The sequence below is a fragment of the Hemitrygon akajei genome, unplaced genomic scaffold (genome assembly GCF_048418815.1).
Source record: "Hemitrygon akajei unplaced genomic scaffold, sHemAka1.3 Scf000075, whole genome shotgun sequence".
Lineage (NCBI taxonomy): Eukaryota > Metazoa > Chordata > Chondrichthyes > Myliobatiformes > Dasyatidae > Hemitrygon > Hemitrygon akajei.
The window spans coordinates 2,655,233-2,668,209 of record NW_027331961.1 but is presented as its reverse complement, the minus strand read 5'-3'; the positions used below and the strand labels follow the sequence as shown (position 1 = coordinate 2,668,209).

The 12,977-nt window shown below is 53.4% G+C and overlaps 1 long non-coding RNA gene across 1 annotated transcript; it reads right to left on the bottom strand.

Annotated features, from left to right (window-relative positions):
* Positions 1-5,080: 5,080 nt before the first annotated feature.
* On the bottom strand, positions 5,081-11,694 carry LOC140722366 (uncharacterized). Its single transcript, XR_012097594.1, has 3 exons — positions 11,569-11,694; positions 10,182-10,293; positions 5,081-5,537 (listed from the first exon to the last, which is right to left on the bottom strand). It is a non-coding gene; the product is annotated as an uncharacterized lncRNA (long non-coding RNA).
* Between the last annotated feature and the right edge of the window lie 1,283 nt (positions 11,695-12,977).

Sequence of the window (12,977 nt, the reverse complement as noted above, 5' to 3'; positions counted from 1 at the left end):
AAACAATTCTGGTTCGTTGGCGGGCAGGATTAAGGAAACCCCCAAGACATTCTACACGTATGTGAGGAGCAAGAGGATGAGATGTGAAAGAATAGGACCTATCAAGTGTGACAGTGGGAAAGTGTGTATGGAAAAGAAGCAAATAACAGAGGTACTTAATGAATTCCTTCCTTCAGTATTCGCTAAGGAAAAGGCTCTTGGTGATAGTAGTGATGACTTGCAGCGGACTGAAAACCTTGAGCACGTAGATATTAAGAAAGAGGATGTGCTGGACCTTTTGGAAAGCATCAAGTTGGATAAGTCGCCGGGACCGGACGGGATGTACCCCAGGCTGCTGTGGGGGGCGAGGGAGGAGATTGCTGATCCTCTGCCGATGATCTTTGCATCATCAATGTGGACAGGAGAGGTTCCGGAGGATTGGATGGTTCCAGATGCTGTTCCTTTATTCAAGAGAGGGAGTAGAGATAGCCCAGGAAATTATATACCAGTGAGTCTTGATGCAGTGGTTGGTAGGTTGATGGAGATTATTCTGTGAGACAGGATTTATGAACATTTGGAGAGGCAAAATATGATTAGGAATAGTCAGCAAGGCTTTGTCAACGACAGATCCTGCCTTACGAGCCTGAGTGATTTTTTTTGAGGATGTGATTAAAGACATTGATGAAGGAAGAGCAGTAGATGGAGTGTATATGAATTTCAGCAAGGCATTTGATAAGGTACCCCATGCAAGGCTTATTGAGAAATTAAGGAGGCATGGGATCCAAGGGGACATTGCTTTGTGGATCCAGAACTGGCTTGCCCTCAGAAGGCAAAGAGTGTTTCTAGACGAGTCATATTCTGCATGGAGGTCGGTGACCAGTGGAGTGCCTCAGGGATCTGTTCTGGGACCCTTTCTCTTCCTGATTTTTATAAATGACCTGGATGAGGAAGTGCAAGGATGGGTTACTAAGTTTGCTAACGACACCAGGGTTGGAGGTGTTGTGGATTGTGTGGAGGGCTGTCAGAGGTTACAGCGGGACCTTTCCTACGGTACTACTTGTATTGAAATACAGACAGCTCAGGATATTGGTTGCACCATACTTAACATAGAACAAGGAAACGACAGTAGTACAGCACAGTAAAGGCTTTTCGGCCCACAATGTTGTGCCGACCCTTAACCCTGCCTCCCATATAACCCCACAAATTAGATTCCTCCAAATACCTCTCTAGTAGTCTCTCAAATTTCACTAGCGTATCAACCTCCACCACTAACTCAGGCAGTGCATTCCACGCAGCAACCATTTTCTGAGTAAAAATCCTTCCTCTAATATCCCCCTTGAACTACCCTCCCCTTACCTTAAAGCCATGTCCTCTTGTACTGAGCAGTGGTGCCCTGGGGAAGAGGCGCTGGCTGTCCACTCTGTCTATTCCTCTTAATATCTTGTACACCTCTATCATGTCTCCTCGCATCCTCCTTCTCTCCAGAGAGTAAAGCCATAGTTTCCTTAATCTTTGATCATAATCCATACTCTCGAAACCAGGCAGCATCCTGGTAAATCTCCTCTGTACCCTTTCCAATGCTTCCACATCCTTCCTATAGTGAGGTGACCAGAACTGGACACGGTACTCCAAGTGTGGCCTAACCAGAGTTTTATAGAGCGGCATCATTACCTCGCGACTATCAAACACCATCCCTCGGCTTATGAAAGCTAACACCCCATAAGCTTTCTTAACTACCCTATCTACCTGTGAGGCAACTTTCAGGGATCTGTGGACATGTACCCCCAGATCCCTCTGCTCCTCCACACTACCAATTCTCCCGCAATTTAATTTCTACTCTGCCTTGGAGTTTGTCCTTCCAAAGTGTACCACCTCACACTTCACCGGGTTGAACACGGGTCCCCTTTGTGATCAGCTACTGTTGCTGATACCTCGTGTGAGGATTCGAAGGACAACGGGAAGAACGACGACACCTGTTTATTTGATTTTCAACTGTCGTGGATTTCGCCTTGGATTACAAATACAACATAAAACCATATAACAATTACAGCACGGAAACAGGACATCTCGGCCCTTCCAGTCCGTGTCGAACGCTTACTCTCACCTAGTTCCACCGACCCGCACTCAGCCCATAACCCTCCATTACTTTCCTGTTCATATACCTATCCAATTTTACTTTAAATGACAACATCGAACCTGTCTCTACCACTTCTACTGGAAGCTCGTTCCACACAGCTACCACTCTCTGAGAAAATAAATTCCCCCTCGTGTTACCCCTAAACTTTTGCCCCTTATCTCCCAACTCATGTCCCCTTGTTTGAATATCCCCTACTCTCAATGGAAAAAGCATATCCACGTCAACTCTATCTATCCCCCTCATAATTTTAAATACCTCTACCAGGTCCCCCCTCAACCTTCTACGCTCCAAAGAATAAAGACCTGACTTGTTCAACCTTTCCCTGTGACTTAGGTGCTGAAACCCAGGTAACATTCTGGTAAATCTCCTCTGTACTCTCTCTAATTTGTTATCTTTCCTATATTTCCGTGACCAGAATTGTACAAAATACTCCAAATTCGCCCTCACCAATGCCTTGTACAATTTTAACATTACATCCCAACTCCTATACTCAATGCTCTGATTTATAAAGGCCAGCATACCAACAGCTTTCTTCACCACCCTATCCACATGAGATTGCACCTTCAGGGAACTATGCACCATTATTCCTAGATCACTCTGTTCTACTGCATTCCTCAATGCCCTACCATTTACCATGTATGTCCTATTTGGATTATTCCTACCAAAATGTATCACCTCACACTTATCAGCATTAAACTCCATCTGCCATCTTCCAGCCCAATCTTCCAACTGGCCTAAATCTCTCTGCAAGCTTTGGAAACCTACTTCATTATCCACAACGCCACCTATGTTAGTTTCATTTGCATACTTCCTAATCCAATTTACCACCCTATCATCCCGATCATTAATGTATATGACAAACAACACTGGACCCAGTACAGATCTCTGAGGTGCACCACTAGTCACCGGCCTCCAACCTGACAGACAGACAGACAGACAGACAGACAGACAGACAGACAGACATACTTTATTGATCCCGAGGGAAAATGGGTTTCGTTACAGCCGCACCAACCAAGGATAGTGTAGAAATGTCGCAATATAAAAACATAAATAAATAAATAATAATAAGTTAATCGTGCCCAGTGGAAATAAGTCCAGGACCAGCCTATTGGCTCAGGGTGTCTGACACTCCGAGGGAGGAGTTGTAAAGTTTGATGGCCACAGGTAGGAATGATTTCCAATGACGCTCAGTGTTGCATCTCGGTGGAATGAGTCTCTGGCTGACAAACAGTTATCCACCACTACACTCAGGCATCTCCCATCCAGCCAGTGTTGAATCCATATTACTACTTCATTATTTGAAGTATGATTGAATCTTCCTAACTAACCTTCCGTGTGGAACCTTGTCAAAGGCCTTACTGAAGACCGTAGAGACAACATCCACTGCTTTACCCTCGTCAACTTTCCTCGTAACCTCTACAAAAAATTCAATAAGTTGTGTCAAACATGATCTCCCATGCACAAATCCATGTTGACTTTCCTAATCAGACCCTGTCTATCCAGATAATTATATATACCATCTCTAAGAATACTTTCCATTAATTTACCCACCGCTGACGTTAAACGTACAGTCCGATAAATGCTAGGTTTACTCTTAGAACCCTTTTTAAACAATGGAACCACATGAGCAATACGCCAATCCTCCGGCACCATCCCCGTTTCTAATGACATCTGAAATATTTCTGTCAGAACTCCTGCTATTACTACATTAACTTCCCTTAAGGTCCTAGGGAATATCCTATCAGGAGCCAGAGACTTATCCACTTTTGTATTCTTTAAAAGCGCCAGTACTTCCTCTTATTTAATCATCAGAGTTTCCATAACTTCCCTACTTGTTTCCCTTACCTGACACAATTCAATATCCTTCTCCTTAGTGAATACCGAAGAAAAGAGATTGTTCAAAATCTCCCCCATCTCTTTTGGCTCCACACATAGCTGTCCACTCTGATTCTCTAAGGGACCAATTTTATCCCTCACTATCCTTTTGCTATTAATATAACTTTAGAAACCTTTCGGATTTATTTTCACCTTACTTGCCAAAACAACCTCATATCTTCTTTTAGCTTTTCTAATTTCTTTGTTTAGATCCTTCTTACATTCTTTATGTTCCTCGAGCAGCTCATTTACTCCATGCTGCCTATATTTATTACAGATCTCTCTCTTTTTCCGAACCAAGTTTCCACTATACCTTGAAAACCATGGCTCTCTCAAACTTTTAAACTTCCCTTTCAACCTAACAGGAAGATAAAGATCCTGCACCCTCAAAATGTCACCTTTAGATGACCTCCATTTTCTATTACATCCTTCCCATGAAACGAATTGTCCCCGTGCATTCTTTCTAAATCCTTTCGCATGTCTTCAAAGTTAGCCTTACTCCAATCAAAAATCTCAACCCTGGTCCCAGACCTATCTCACTCATAACAACAATAACCACTCTGTGCATTGGAACTGAACTGAACTTTCTAACATACCATCGTAAGACTGTAACTATTAGCACCTGAGCTTGAATTTGTTTGGGGAACTTTATCTGTACACCGATATATGCACAATGCTGCTAACTTTTGATTACCTGGTTCAGTTGCTATATTTAGTAGTTACTCATAAAATAGTGATTGTTAACTGCAAAATCAGATTCCAGGTGTGACCTCTCCTCCCACTAACCCCGCCCTCTATTTTCCCTCATCCCGACCATCTCTCACTGACCCCGGCCTCTCCTCCCGCTGACACCATCCACACTTCGCAGTGATTCCCCTCCACACGCCACCTCGAACCGCGCCCCCTCCCCTTGTCTCCGTGACCGCCTCCCTCCGATTGGATCTCCGTGAGACTGTTGTTCACCGGCCTGCAAACATCCGGAATTATACACACCCCCTCCCACATCTGCACTAACTGCCCCGTTGCGCTGCCCCCGCCCCCCCCCCAGCATCCGAAAGAGGGGATGGTTAAAGACGACCAGACGACCAATCGGATCAATGCGTTTTATTGGCGAAAAGCTTGTGCGTCGAACAGCTGACGGTTCAGGTGGCCTCAGCGAGCTGGAGAGGTGGGTCTGCTGGTATTCCGGGAGCGCGGGACGTGTCGGTGAGTTGGCGGGGTAAGGTGGGTGTGTAGGGTCTGGGGGAGGTGGGTGGGATCTGTGGACAGGATGACTCAAACACAGCATTAAGCAGTGGGTAGCTGAAGGGTGTCCCAATTACCCCGTGTGACGAGCTTTGTAAGGAGGGAGGGGAATATTCCCGAGGGGTGGGCCGCAAGCACAGCGAGGGGTTAGCATCGGTCAGCAAACTCTCATTTCTCAGACCAAGGGTTCCAGCTGATGGCAATCACTGCAGTTTTCCTGGATCGCCACCAGAACTGCCGGCTTGACAGTGGGAACGAACACCTCCATGTGGACGAAGTTGGAGGGGACTCCGATATCCATCTGTGGGGAGGGTCACTCGGTTAGTCATGGGAGTCCCGACCGCTAACCCCTCCTTCCCACTGCCACTTCCGTGACCCGCGCTCTCGCGAGACTTCCCTCCACATTTCCCGCCACTTCATCGCTCACTGCTCCCCTCCCCGTCTCCTTCAAACCTTCCTCTCCTACATCCCTCAAGGTCCCTATCACCCCTCCTTACCCTACACCCCTCCCCGTCTCTATCACCCCTCCCTACCCTACACCCCTCCCGGTCTCTATCACCCCTCCTAACCCTACACCCCTCCCGGTCTCTATCACCCCTCCTTACCCTACACCCCTCCCGGTCTCTATCACCCCTCCTTACCCTACACCCCTCCCGGTCTCTATCACCCCTCTTACCCAAAACCCCTCCCGGTCTCTATCACCCCTCCTTACCCTACACCCCTCCCGTCTCTATCACCCCTCCTTACCCTACACCCCTCCCGGTCTCTATCACACCCCTCCTTACCCAAAACCCCTCCCGTCTCTATCACCCCTCCCTACCCTACACCCCTCCCCGTCTCTATCACCGCTCCCTACCCTACACCCCTCCCCGTCTCTATCACCCCTCCCTACCCTACACCCCTCCCCGTCTCTATCACCCCCTCCCTACCCTACACCCTCCCCGTCTCTATCACCCCTCCTTACTCTACACCCCTCCCCGTCTCTATCACCCTCCCTACCCTACACCCCTCCCCGTCTCTATCACCCCTCCTTACCCTACACCCCCTCCCCGTCTCTCTATCACCCCTCCCTACCCTACACCCCTCCCCGTCTCTATCACCCCTCCCTACCCTACACCCCTCCCCGTCTCTATCACCCCCTCCTTACCCTACACCCCTCCCGGTCTCTATCACCCCTCCTTACCCTACACCCCTCCCCGTCTCTATCACCCCTCCCTACCCTACACCCCTCCCCGTCTCTATCACCCCTCCTTACCCTACACCCCTCCGGTCTCTATCACCCTCCTTACCCTACACCCCTCCCCGTCTCTATCACCCCTCCCTACCCTACACCCCTCCCCCGTCTCTATCACCCCTCCTTACCCTACACCCCTCCCCGTCTCTATCACCCCTCCCTACCCTACACCCCTCCCCGTCTCTATCACCCCTCCTTACCCTACACCCCTCCCCGTCTCCTTCAAACCTTCCTCTCCTACATCCCTCCCGGTCTCTATCACCCCTCCCTACCCTACACCCTCCGGTCTCTATCACCCCTCCTACCCTACACCCCTCCCCGTCTCTATCACCCCTCCCTACCCTACACCCCTCCCCGTCTCTATCACCCCTCCTTACCCTACACCCCTTCCCGTCTCTATCACCCCTCCTTACCCTACACCCCTCCCCCGTCTCTATCACCCCTCCTTACCCTACACCCCTCCCCGTCTCCTTCACACCTTCCTCTCCTACATCCCTCCCGGTCTCTATCACCCCTCCCTACCCTACACCCCTCCCCGTCTCTATCACCCCTCCCTACCCTACACCCCTCCCCGTCTCTATCACCCCTCCCTACCCTACACCCCTCCCCGTCTCCATCACCCCCTCCCTACCCTACACCCCTCCCCGTCTCTATCACCCCTCCCTACCCTACATCCCTCCCGTCTCTATCACCCCTCCCTACCCTACACCCCTCCCCGTCTCCATCACACTCCTCCCTCCCCTACACCCCTCCCCGTCTCCTTCACCCCCTCCCTCCCCTACACACCCCTCCCCGTCTTCATCACCTCCTCCCTCCCGTCTCCGTCACCCCCTCCCTCCCCTACACCCCTCCCCGTCTCCGTCACCCCCTCCCTCCCCTAAACCCCTCCCCGTCTCCATCACCCCCTCCCTACCCTACACCCCTCCCCGTCTCTATCACCCCTCCCTACCCTACATCCCTCCCCGTCTCTATCACCCCTCCCTACCCTACACCCCTCCCCGTCTCCATCACCTCCTCCCTCCCCTACACCCCTCCCCCGTCTCCTTCACCCCCTCCCTCCCCTACACCCCTCCCCGTCTCCATCACCTCCTCCCTCCCCGTCTCCTTCACCCCCTCCCTCCCCTACACCCCTCCCCGGTCTCCATCACCTCCTCCCTCCCCGGTCTCCATCACCCCCTCCCTACCCTACACCCCTCCCCGTCTCTATCACCCCTCCCTACCCTACATCCCTCCCCGTCTCTATCACCCCTCCCTACCCTACACCCCTCCCCGTCTCCATCACCTCCTCCCTCCCCTACACCCCTCCCCGTCTCCATCACCCCCTCCTCCCCTACACCCCTCCCCGTCTCCGTCACCCCCTCCCCTCCCCTACACCCCTCCCCGTCTCCGTCACCCCCTCCCCTCCCCTACATCCCTCCCCGTCTCTATCACCCCTCACTACCCTACACCCCTCCCCGTCTCTATCACCCCTCCCTACCCTACACCCCTCCCCGTCTCCTACAAACCTTCCTCTCCTACATCCCTCCCGGGTCTCTATCACCCCTCCCTACCCTACACCCCTCCCCGTCTCTATCAACCCTCCCTACCCTACACCCCCTCCCCGTCTCTATCACCCCTCCCTACCCTACAACCCTTCCTCGTCGTAATCGTCCCTCCCTCCCCCACAACCCTCCTCGTTTTTGTTAATCCTAGCCTCCCTTACCCGCTCCCCGTCTCCGTCACCCCCTCCCTCCCCCTAAACCCCTCTCCGATTCCGTCACACGCTCCCTCCCCTACACTCCTCCCCGTCTCTGACTTCACTGTCATCCCCTCCCTCCCCTCTAACCCGCCTGGTCTCCTACCTCCCCTGAACCACTCCTCGGCTCGACACCCCCTCCAGCTCCTACATCTCCTGAAGGCTCCGTCACTCTCTCCTCTACGTCCGTCCCCATCTCCATCTTACTCTCTCTCCCCGAACAACATCTACGTCCCTGGCAGCCCTCCTGGTCTCCATTCCCCTCCCACCCCTCCCCGTCTCCATTCCCCTCCAAACCCTCCAATCTCCATTCCCCTCCCACCCACTCCCCGTCTCCATTCCCCTCCCAAACCCTCCAATCTCCATTCCCCTCCCACCCCTCCCCGTCTCCATTCCCCTCACACCCCTCCCAGTCTCCATTCCCCTCCCAAACCCTTCAATCTCCATTCCCCTCCCACCCCTCCCCGTCTCCATTCCCCTCCCAAACCCTTCCGATCTCCATTCCCATCCCACCCTTCCCCGGTCTCCATTCCCTCCCACCACCTCCCGATCTCCATTCCCCTCCCGGTCTCCATTCCCCTCCCACCCACCCCCCCGTCTCCAATCCTCTCCCACGCCCTTCCGATCTCCATTCCACTCCACCCCCCCTCCTGGTCTCCATTCCCCTCCCACCCCTCCCCGTCTCCATTCCCCTCCCACCCCTCCCCGTCTCCATTTCCCCTCCCACACCTCCCCGTCTCCATTCCCCTCCCACCCCCTCCCCGTCTCCATTCCCCTCCCAAACCCTCCAATCTCCATTCCCCTCCACCCCTCCCCGTCTCCATTCCCCTCCCAAACCCTCCAATCTCCCAATCCCCTCCCACCCCTCCCCGTCTCCATTCCCCTCCCAAACCCTCCAATCTCCATTCCTCTCCCACCCCTCCCCGTCTCCATTCCCCTCACACCCCTCCCAGTCTCCATTCCCCTCCCAAACCCTTCAATCTCCATTCCCCTCCCACCCCTCCCCGTCTCCATTCCCCTCCCACCCCTCCCCGTCTCCATTCCCCTCCAAACCCTTCCGATCTCATTCCCATCCCACCCTTCCCGGTCTCCATTCCCCTCCCACCACCTCCCGATCTCCATTCCCCTCCCGGTCTCCATTCCCCTCCACCCACCCCCCCGTCTCCAATCCTCTCCCACACCCTTCCGATCTCCATTCCACTCCACCCCCTCCTGGTCTCCATTCCCCCTCCCACCCCTCCCCCGTCTCCATTCCCCTCCCACCCCTCCCCGTCTCCAATCCCCTCCCACCCCCTCCTGGTCTCCATTCCCCTCCCACCACCTCCCGATCTCCATTCCCCTCCCGGTCTCCATTCCCCTCCCACCCACCCCCCCCCCCCGTCTCCAATCCTCTCCCACACCCTTCCGATCTCCATTCCACTCCCACCCCCTCCTGGTCTCCATTCCACTCCCACCCCTCCCCGTCTCCATTCCCCTCCCACCCCTCCCCCGTCTCCAATCCCCTCCCACCCCCTCCTGGTCTCCATTCCCCCTCCCACCACCTCCCGATCTCCATTCCCCTCCCGGTCTCCATTCCCCTCCCACCCACCCCCCCGTCTCCAATCCTCTCCCACACCCTTCCGATCTCCATTCCACTCCCACCCCCTCCTGGTCTCCATTCCACTCCCACCCCTCCCGTCTCCATTCCCCTCCCACACCTCCCCGTCTCCAGTTCCCTCCCACCGCTCCCGGTCTCCATTCACCTCCCACCCCTCCCGTCTCCATTCTCCTCCCACCCGCTCCCGGTCCTCCATCCCCTCCCACCCGCTCCCGGTCTCCAAACCCCTCCCACCCCCCTCCTGGTCTCCATTCCCCTCCCAAACCCTCCAATCTCCATTCCCCTCCCACCCTTCCCGGTCTCCATTCCCCTCCCACCCTCCCCGTCTCCATTCCCCTCCCAGCTCTGCTCCCTTCCCGCTTCTGTGTGGAAACTCGACCTTGATCAGCAGAAGTTTCCCGAGCATGAAAGGCTGGTGCTGCTCACGGTACGTTTTCGCGACGAATATCTGCTCTAAGGTTTGGGATGCGACTCTTCGCGTCGGATTTCACCTGGACAGGAACAACACAAACTTCTGAATCTCCCGGAGAGGACAGAGCGGGACGAGGAAGGGTGTCCGAAGCGAGTGGCGGTATCATTTCTTTTCTCTTCCCCCCCCCCCCTCCATTTCTCCGCTTTTCCTCGTTCCGTCTCTCGCCTTTCTCCACCTCGTACCCTTACTCCCACTCTTCCTCGTATCTCTCTGACCACCCACACTCCGTCTCCCTCTTTCCCCTCTCTCCGATTCCCATGCTCTCTCACCCCTCACCGTCTCCTTCTTCCCCCTCTCTCCGCCTCCCTGCTCTCTCAACCCCACTCACTGTCTGCCCCTTCCCGCACTCTCCGCCTTCCCTGCTTTTCCCCCCTTCTTTCTGTGTGCCTCTATTCTCTTGACCCTGGCAGGGCTCTTCCTCTTTCCCCGTTGCTCCGTCACTGATCTTTATCGACCTTCCCCTGTCCTGTCCTTCGTCTCAATCTCTGTTCCCTCATTTCACATTCCCTGCTCTTTCTCCCGCTCCGCGTCTCTATCCGCCTACCCTCTCTACAATTCCCTTGCTGGTATTTTCACCTTTCATTCCCCCCCCCCCCCTCTCTCTCCACTTTCCGCTCGTTCCTCCCTCTCAGCGCTCGAAAATTCCTCTAGCCCTCCCTTCCCTATCTTGCCTAGCTCTCTGCCTCTCGCATTTCTCTATTTCCTCTGCTCTTTCTCCCCGTATCCCTGTCTCTCTCCCCCTCTCCCATCTCCCCGCTTCTCCTACTGTTTCTCCACCCTCACACCCCTCCCGACTTCCCCTGATCTATCCCCTCGCTCTCCCCGTCTCACTTTGCAACTTTCCTCCCACCCCCTAATCCAATCACTCTCTCACCCCCTTCGCCTCCACCTTCCTTCCCTCTGTACCGTCTCCCTCTACCTCCCTCCCCTTTACCGACGCCCTCCCTATCCTCTCCCATATATCTTCCCCTCACAACTTTCCCGTACTCTCCCCCTTCATCCAGCCTCCGCCCTGTCACTGTCACTGTTATCCCCCCGTCCTAAACTCAATCCTCTCCTCTCCCTGCTCCAAATGGACTTCCACTGTCTATTCCATACCTTTACTTCTCTACCCGTCTCTCGCATATATATATATATATATATATATATATATATATATCTCCTCTCCCCCCTCCCCATTTGTAGTCACTTTCCCACCCCTGTCACTCTCACCTTTCCCCACGAGGAGGGTAGTTTAAGGGGTGTGGGAGTGGGGAGGACTGTGTTCCTGGTTCTGACAGATTTTAAATCTCACCTGTTCTGCGACCTGATAGACCTCTGTATCGGCCGGCTGTTCATATGACCAGACTGGTGCCATCTCTCTCTCTCTGCTGCACTCGTTCGCTCGCTGACTCTCTCTCTCTCTCTCTCTCTCTCTCTCTCTCCTCTCCTCTCTCTCTCTCCTCTCTCTCTCTCTCTCTCTCTCTCTCTCTCTCTCTCTCTCTCTCTCTCTCGCCACTTGTCAGGGCTATTTTTAAAGATCTGGCCCCTCCCTGACAGGTCCCTCCCCCCCGCTCAGCTATTCCCCTTCCCGTTCTGCCCTCTCTTGCACTCTTCCCCTCCTCCTGGGGTATGGAACCTGACTCAGGCACTGTTCGAAGGTGACCGACCTACAGGAAAGGTGTACAGAGCATAAAGAACATTCACAAAGATGTTCCTGGGTCTGTATAGAAACATCGAAACATGGAAACATAGAAATCCTACAGCGCAATACAGGCCATTCGGCCTACAAATTTGTGTCCAACATCTCCCCACCTTAGAAATTAACAGGCCTGCCTATAGCCCTCTATTTTACTAAGCTCCATGTACCTATAAAAAAGCCTCTTAAAAGACCCTATCGTATCTGCCTCCACCACCGATGCAGGTAGCCCATTCCACACACTCACCACTCTCTGAGTAAAAAACTTACCCCTGACATCTCCTCTGTACCTACTCCCCAGTACCTTAAAACTGCCTTCTTGTGTTAGCCATTTCAACCCTGGGAAAAAACCTCTGACTATCCACGCGATCAATGCCTCTCATCATCTTATACACCTCTATCAGGTCACCTCTCATCCTCCGTCGCTCCAAGGAGAAAAGGCCGAGTTCACTCAACCTATTCTCATAAGGCATGCTCCCCAATCCAGGCAACATCCCTGTAAATCTCTCTGCACCCTTTCTATGGCTTCCACATCCTTCCTGTAGTGAGGCGACCAGAACTGAGCACAATACTCCAAGTGGGGTTTGACCTGCGCCCGGGTTTTCAGGAAACATTAAATGAGGTAGGACTGCACTATTTAGAACGTAGAAGATTGAGAGGGGATTTGATAGAGGTTTACTGGCTTTATCCACAGTGGTTGGTCTGGAGGGCAACCAGAGATCAAAGGTCAAGGGTGAAAGGTGAGAAGTTTAAGGGGAACATGAGGGGGAAAGTCTTCACTCAGAAGGTGATGAGAGTGTGGAATGAACTGCGAGCAGGAGTGGTCCGTGCGGGCTCGATGCGAGATGTTTTATACAGGTACATGGACAGGAGGCTTCTGGAAGTCTACGATCCAGCTGTGAATGGTTTGGGATAACGCAGTTTAAACGGACTAGATGGGCCGAAGGGCGTCCCGTCAGATGGAAGAAGGCAGCATACGTGAGGTTTAGGAAGCAAGGATCAGATGACTCTATTGAGGAATATAG